The sequence below is a fragment of the Quercus suber genome, unplaced genomic scaffold (assembly GCF_002906115.3).
Source record: "Quercus suber isolate HL8 unplaced genomic scaffold, Cork oak 2.0 scaffold_1583, whole genome shotgun sequence".
NCBI lineage: Eukaryota > Viridiplantae > Streptophyta > Magnoliopsida > Fagales > Fagaceae > Quercus > Quercus suber.
This window is the reverse complement of record NW_027070949.1, coordinates 1-7,216: the sequence shown is the minus strand read 5'-3', so window position 1 is coordinate 7,216 and position 7,216 is coordinate 1. Positions and strand designations below refer to the sequence as shown.

At 32.5% G+C, this 7,216-nt stretch overlaps 1 long non-coding RNA gene across 1 annotated transcript; it reads left to right on the top strand.

The window, feature by feature from the left end:
- The first annotated feature begins 541 nt into the window (after window positions 1-541).
- LOC136066016 (uncharacterized) lies at window positions 542-1,504 on the top strand. The gene is made up of 2 exons (XR_010627567.1): window positions 542-618; window positions 1,193-1,504. It is a non-coding gene; the product is annotated as an uncharacterized LOC136066016 (long non-coding RNA).
- The last annotated feature ends 5,712 nt before the right edge of the window (window positions 1,505-7,216 follow it).

Here is a 7,216-nt window from a genome sequence, read left to right as displayed (position 1 = left end):
TACTATGCGGTAATTGAAGAGATTATTCACTTGCAATTTTAGTTATATAACTTTTTTTAATGAATTATGTGACTTGTTTAAAATATGGATAGTTTTATAAATTGTCACGTTAGTGAGTTGGAGGAGATTTCTCCAAATTGATTTGGAGTTATCTCTGTAAAATTGATGAATAATATCAGTGAAAATTAAATAAATTCAAATCAAATATCAAAATAATCAGTATAAGTGAAGACAAACATCGTTGAACCTAATTCATGACGAAGGTGGAAGTGGAATGAAATGGCACCACATGATCTCCGCCGTCTGTTCAAACGAGCAGCGATCTCTGATCAACAGAGGCACGGGGAACTCTCCCTACAGCGCAAGCACAGCACCGCCGCGACGCCCAACACCAAGCTCCCTGCTTGGCCTCTTCTTCAACCTCCACTCCGACCCGAACCCGAACCCGAAACCTCACCCGAACCCGAACCGAAGACTCACCGAAAGAGCTCGACATTCGCCACGCCTCAAAACTGAAAGGCGCCGAAGCTCGTAAATGGTTCGCTCGACACCTCATGCTCCCTGAGTGCCTGTATGAACTGTTTACTATTGTGAAATTGGGTTGGGCTTGCTAAGTTGGTGAGTCACTTGCTTGACTAGGATTAGGAAGTTCTAGTGCATTGGTTGGATATGTATGCTATTTGTGGTGCCATTAGGGTTTTATTACATGTGGGGTTTGTTGACTTGGGCTGGATTGATAGGTAAGATGATGTTTTTTCTATGGTTTATTGTGGATGCATGCACATTGTTGAACCATGCCCCTCTTTGTGTTCTTCATGGGTACATGATCATTTTTCTTTATTTTCTGCTTTCTTGTTTGATCATGTGACTTGGGCACAAACGTGTGCAAGGGAGCACATTTTTATCATCATGAATGTCCAATCACTTATAGCATGTGTCTCATTGTAGTTGCTCATTTCAATTTTGAACAATTTTTAAATCCATAGTTGTCATATCATTGTACCTACTATGTGTTGTATTTGTTCGGTTATGAATTATAGAATTCCTTTGGGCCCGATGGCACTTCCAATCTCCATAAGTATGGGATTGTGGTAAGGCCCATATCTTGTTGGGTATGTTACTTAATTACGAAGCAAAAAAAGTTCTTTTTATATATTAATTCCTAATGCCATTTGCATGTTTCCTTGCTTAGGCATGCCCATTACTAGACTGGAAATACACCACTAGCATTAGTTTGGAAGGATGAGAATTATAGTCAATATGTCATCGACACAGATAGCAAAGGGTAGGTTCCAAGCCAACAACAGGTATCTTGTCACTGAGTTATGTCCTATTGCATTGCAGTCTCTAAAACTTAATAAGTTTGGACATGGACTATTGTGTTGTGTTATGCAAAGCATCAGATGTTTAAAATGTGTTATGAACAGATATTTTCATGACAACTTTTGGGGTTGTCTGCATAACTCTGCATTCACTTAGTTTATTGCAATAATTTTTTCCTTTACTATTAAAATCGTCATATTGCTTTCTTTGATGTTTTCTATTGCATGTTTCGTGTTATATAATGGGCATGATTTTTCCACAAACAAACAGGGCACGCCACATAGCCTAGTGGTATATCTGGCTCCTTGTGGTGTGAACCTGGGTTTGAAACCCCTGCAGCTCAAATTTATTAGAAAACATGGTAGGGAAGATGGGGGATTTAAATGGGACAACCATAACTTAGACATACCAGAAGCAATAGCAGTGAAGAAGGTAGTAGCAGTCAAGAAAATATTGAGAATATGCATGATGAGAAGATGAAATTTATTCGTGACAGGCTAGCTTAGTCCATTTATGGGTTGTAAAAGTATTTTCATTATTTCAATTTTGGACAAATTTTAATGTTTTAACTTTTTTTATTATAATGGATTGTCTAGTATTGATATTGTTTGTATTGATATTGACGGTAATGACACGCCCATCACCAGGAACCTGTCCAATCAAATATAGTCAAATTAAGACTTTGGCATGGGACAATTAAGTGGCAAGGATACAAGCTTCCTTACGCACATAAGCTGTCACAATTTTTTTTTTTTTTTGATGAGATAAGCTGTCACAAATTATTCAGAATTTCAATAGGTTCTCAAATTATACACTTTGAAGAAGTGGCAAAGATAGTCTAAATGATATCCAAATTTCCCATGAACCAAAAGATTCCAGGTGTAAAGATAATTTTTTTTAAAAATGTAAATGTCTCTCAAGATAATTTTTGTGCTCACACTTCACACAATTAGTAATTTACAATTATATTACTATTTATTTAATAGATAGGGTTGGAATCTGTTCGGAAACAACTTATTCAGCCGATGATAATGAAATTTTTTAGTAAAAAAAAATAATAGTGTTCTATCTATTAAATAAATAGTATTCGAATAACCCATACAAAAAAAAAAGTGTTCTGATGTTTTTTTTTTTTTTTTTATTAAAAGAAATAAGTGATAAGGTTTATATATTGTTAATTTATTTTTAGAAGGGGGGTGTCATGCAATCAATTTTACTTTTTCTACATACATACACACACATATATATATATGGAAATAATCATTCTATTCTTTATGTTGAGATTGCTAAAGATTTTATTTTATTTTTATTATTATTATTTTTTTCTGAATAAAAAGGGGGGGGGGGGCGGAGCGACCATATATGACTCACCCCTTGGACGTGACCATAGAAGCATCCCCCGCTAAGGAATGTTGGATTAAAGTATAGCTATTGTGATTGAGGTGTCATAAACCTCACCCTAAAATTGCTAAAGACTTTATATGCATATATGCGTGGAAATAATCATTTTATTCTTTATGTTGACATTGCTAAAGACTTTGGCATTAACCAATGGCGTTAAAGACCGCGTGGTTTACTATCATTGTTGATTGGAGGACTTATGTGATACGTACAAACAAATTTTTTTTTTGGGATCACATACGTACAAACAATCTTTAATCAGCAATTGACATTTAAAATTTATTGGTATGAGTTATGACATTTTAGCGAGTACATTCTTGTGGGTGGATTCTTACCATTCTTGAAGATCATATTTCGAGAAGATTTGGAAATAAAATTGAAAATTAACCAGAACTTTTGTTGCAAGTGTTTAGGTAAAGAATTTTTAAACGAATTTAGATTTATCACTCTTCCTTTTTTTTTTTTTTTTTTTTTTTTGAGAAGACATGATTTTAGATTCAATCACAAACAGTTCTAGATTTTGGTGAAGCATTAGAGTAGATTTCATATTTTAACAAGAAAATTGTAGTTGGAATTTGAGGACTCAAAATCACGACTAAACTTAACTCATTCACTCAATAAACTTACATAAATAAGAATTTTTTTGAAGTCAAATATGAGCTATTCATAAACAATTCGATTCATTTCAACCCTATCAATGATGATTGTGGTGCTTTTAATGAAGAGTTTCAAATTGAGTATTTCTTTATTGACAGTTGATTAAGGGTTTCGAATAAATATTTCTCTACCTAATTAATAAATATTGAAATTTTGAATGACGAGATTGTAAATCCAATAATTCTAGAACTTTTGCAAAAACATCGATTCTTTTATTCTAAACACAACATCAACACTTTACTAGAAAAAATGAAGGAATTTTGAAAGAATGAAAATTAATCAAACATATGCCTATGAAAATTCTGTACTTGAAAAAGTTGAACAGCAAGAGAGAAAAAAAGAAGAAAAAAATAAAAAAGCGTATTCAACACTTCCATATAAGTGGACCTACCTACCGCATTCCTATCTGCTTCGAACCTCATTTTCTTGTTGACCATCATACAAACAAAACAAAAAGGTACGCGTTTAGACTGACTAAGTGCCGTTTACTCAAACCTTAATCTAATTAAAGCCCCTACGCTTTTTCTCAAAGTCCCTCCTTAATTGACTGCAAATGTATATCTTTACCAATGTAGATATCAACCATTTGTGAAAAAAGCTCTTATCTTTGACATGATCTTGGCTTGCGTTGCACCTATGACTATTAAACAATAACTAAGTAAACCACCGACTCTCGGGGCTATATGCAACAAGTCTGCAGATAAATTTAGATCCTATGTTATGTCATCATGAGCATAGCTAAAATGGAATAGTACATGGAAAGTCAAGTAAACCCTTTGCCCTATTAATGTTACTATTTTTACTTATATTTATAGTATCTTTTGATGCATTTTCATTAATTAAAAAAATAAAGGAAAAAAAATTCACATGTATTAACTTATATAAATTCCATTTTTTTTAATAATATAGACATGAATATATATCTTAAAATTATTTTTTAATATAAATTTCACTTATTTGGGCAAAATATTGTTAAGTAAGGAATCCCACTTAGCAATGAGGCAAATTAGTGACGCTTGACTTGCACATGAGAAAGTGATTATACAATACTTAATGAGCATTTTTTTTTTTTTTTGCATGAGGGGATGATACAATAGTTTACCAAAACTGTATGAAATAGTCATAGGACAAACTATATAAACAATTATTTGTTACATCTTTTGTATCAAATTGTTCGGCCTATATTTCATTTTGGAATGTCCTAAAATAAAGGCCCTTTTGAAAAATTAACTCAAAATTTTTAACACACCCTTTAATTTATTTAAAAATTCAATACCCCTCTTTTACTAGCATTAAATGATGGTTCCTCAAAATATTGGATTTTCTAAACAGTCCAAACAAAATGGAATGGATGAAGATTTAGATCAAGTATTCAATGTTACCTACAAACCCATCAATAATATTGTACATAGAGAATAGAAACTACCCCTTATCAGAATTTGAAAAGTTCTTTACATCATTGTCCATGTGAACACAGTTCATTTTTCTCGTTGGAGGTACTAATTTCCAATTAGATAATTGTGCCATTAATTTTTTCAACTCAACCCCAAAAATCTAACCAGAACCCTAGGTTTTCTAAAGCAGGATATTTCTAATTGGCAGATGATATATCTAGATGACCACATTTGCAAAATTATATACATTAGTATTTCCTAACATGGTCGGTTGTGATTTTGAATTAGTACTTAAATAAATGGGTTTAAGAGTCAAAAACTATTGTGTTCACACTTTGTCACTTTGACACAATTTACAACTAATTGGTGTAGGACTTTGAACTTGACTAGTGATTGGTTCGAGGTTGCTACATCCCCTACATGGGACAATAGGCCAATTCTCAAAAAAAATAATCAACCAACTGAATATCGAGACTTTGGAGAAGAATAAACCTCGAGACTTGATGTTAAATTAAAAGTCCTCACTATTTTATACTAACCAATTAAATTAATTAATTGTTCTGATCATATTTTAAGGTTGATGAATCGTAATCAAATCATAATGACCATTAAGAAACTTTAATAATAATAATAATAATAATAAATCTTATTCGTATACCTAATCATCTAATACTTTAATTATATAATAGTACTTCTTTTTGAAATCACAAAAAACTAGAGGCTTTTTTTTTTTTTTTGGGTGTGCCTTTTCTTTTTCGGTGCAATTGTAACTTATCTCATGGGCAGGGATTGCGGGGCAACGGCTCACTGTTTTGCAAAAGTTCATCTGTTATCAATAATTAAGTCTAGAAAGTATGCTCCTTTTTTGCTTGGATCTATTTGCTTAAAAGAGGTTTTAGCAATTTAGCATAAGATATAGCCATCGACAAAAGCTAATTCAATTAACTCATTATACATAATAATGGTTTTTAAGTATTAAGTCAAGATATATATTTAGATTAGATTAGAGTAAAATTCTATCTAAAAAATAATAATAATAAAGCCAAGATATCGACTATTTATTCAAGAGTAAGAGACATTACTAATTCAACTAACTAAAATGATAGAACCTATACTTATGTAAATTGCTATTTACTTATGAGTTGTGAATATGAGAATAGATGAAACCACATCGAAAAATGCTTAGAATCTGATTAGATGAGGGGCAACATGGACATTTCCTTTAAGCTTGTAAGAGGGAGCAAAAGATTCAACATGGTAGCTTAGGCCTACTAGGATGGGGTTGATTGAACGTTGAAGGCACTTCGATGGAGAAGTTAGTATGGTGACATTTTATTTTTATTTTTACAATAAATAATGACTTGAGTGGGAAAATTTACATACCTTGTCCTCGTAAATGTGCAAGGTTCTTATAGGGAGACTTTATGGTCATTTTGGGTTTATTTTTTTGCATAAATCAAACCCTTAAACCTAGCTTTTCAAAATGCTTGAAGTGAGCTCCTGAGTCAGCTGATTGGATATTTTTTTAGGACAACACACTTCAAGCCACTAGTAAGGCTTTTTTTTTTTTTTAAATAATAATTTTATTTATATTAAATGTGACTGAAGATATGTGAAACTTAATAAATGTTGATATAAGATTAATTTGTAAGGTGCACAACTTTTCTTTTGAAAAAATAAAAAAGAGAAAAAAAGCCCAATTGGTTTGTCTGTGGGGTGAAATAGAGCATTAACTTTAAACCGTTGGAGAGATCTAACTATTAAGCATGTCATTACTAGTCAAAAGAACTGATAGGTTCAAAAAAGTGTGTATAGTTAAGATTGAAGCATGTCCAAACCAGGGCTGATTTTGTAGTCGACTATCCTACTCGATTGTCGATTAATCGGTCCCGACATTTATAAGAAAATAGGAGAAAGAATGAAGAAATGAACAAGCAGAGAGAGAGAGTTGAGAGAAAAGGATGATAAGATTTTCTCTAATTGATCAGATAATGAATCTGTACACAAACTATGCATATATACATCTCTGAACCTAAACCCCCAAAACAGAGGCCTAACTAACTAACAGAATCAAGTAAATCAGTTACAACACGTGTATAGATCAGTTACAACACGTGTGATACAATCTGAATTAATTTAAACAACTAAACTACATGCCGTTTATCTTCTATTCTAAATAAACTTCATCTGTCGTTTAGCTCTTCCTTTCTTTCTTCTTCTGTGATCCTTCCTTCTTATTCTGTGATCCTTCCTTCTTAGTTATCTGATACTCCCCCTCAAGATGAGACTCAGAACCATGTATATTTAAGACATTCATCTTGGAGATTAAAAACTTCAATTGTTGACTGCATAAGGCCTTGGTAAACAGGTCTGCTAGCTGTGTATGTGTAGGAGTAAGAACAACCGAATCACTCTTTCTTGCACCTTATCTCGAACCAAAT